The following is a 1,183-nucleotide window of genomic DNA, read 5'->3' on the forward strand; positions in this document are numbered from 1 at the left end:
ATAAACTTTGTTTGAGCTTCTTCGAACATTTTGAAAAATCTGTTTCTTTCCTCTGTAAGAAGAATGACTTCTTTTTCACAAAGGGAAAGTTTTTCTTTTAGCTTGAAATGCTCCAATGACATGAATCGAGGTTATCAATGATCTTTGTGTATAGATCAAGTGATTCAGAAGAGTAAGAAGTAGAAACCTCTTGGTCATTTCTTTCRGAGGAGTCAGAGTCGATCTTTGCCATCCCACAGAAGAGCTCATCCTYTGTGTCCGAGTCTTCCCAATCAAGGAGACCCTTCTGTTCATCTTCATCAGAGGATTCATCAGTTACTAAGTCACTCGATTGAGCTAGCAGAGACTTCTGCTGATAGTAGTCAGCCTTCTTTTTGTAGAAGGCTGCATCTCTAGGACCCCTCTGCGGAGCCTTTGGCCCTTTTGACCAGCAATCTATAGCAAAGTGGCCTGGCTTGCCACATCTAAAGCATTCTTCCTTTGACTATTCCTTCTTCTGCTCCTCTACCTTCTGTGAAGGCTTCTGCTCCTTCTCACTTGCCTCAGATCTACCACCCTCTGTGAAGTTTCTTCTGTTGAAACTCTTGTACTCCTTGCTCTCACCACCCTTTCTGTATTCTCTGGTGATCAAGGCAAGAGTTTTCATCATCTCTTTCATCGAGACTTCCTCTTCAGAACTCTCAGAACTCTCAGCTATCAGGATCTTCTTCTTCTTCTTCTTCTCCTTCTCTTCCTTCTTTCCTGAGCTGCCATCCTCTGCAACCAGAGCAAGCGGACCACCATAGTTCTTCTTCATTAGTAGAAATTGAGGCTCTTGACTTTTAAGAGAACCAAATAAGTCAGCCAAAGTCCAAGCTTCCAAATCCAAGGTGGCCTTCATAGACATGGTTAGGTGCATCCATTCAATTCCAAGGCTCTTCAAGAACAAAGAGTTGTTGTCCTCTGTTGTTCTCATTACTTCATACCTTTTGCAATTGCTAATTAAGGTGTTTAATCTGGAGTATGTGTCCGACAGGGATTCACCCTCCTCAGCCTTGAAGTTGTGGTATTCATCAATGCAAATTGCTCGATTGTTCTTTAGAGTTTTCTTACCTCCCTGAATCTGTTTTTCCAATTCTGCCCAAATGTCCATGGACAGTTGGCAGTGATCAATACATTTGAAGATTTCGTGAGGTATTGCCAT

This window comes from Cynara cardunculus, unplaced genomic scaffold (genome assembly GCF_001531365.2).
Source record: "Cynara cardunculus var. scolymus isolate 2C unplaced genomic scaffold, CcrdV1 Un_Scaffold_3223, whole genome shotgun sequence".
Taxonomy (NCBI): domain Eukaryota; kingdom Viridiplantae; phylum Streptophyta; class Magnoliopsida; order Asterales; family Asteraceae; genus Cynara; species Cynara cardunculus.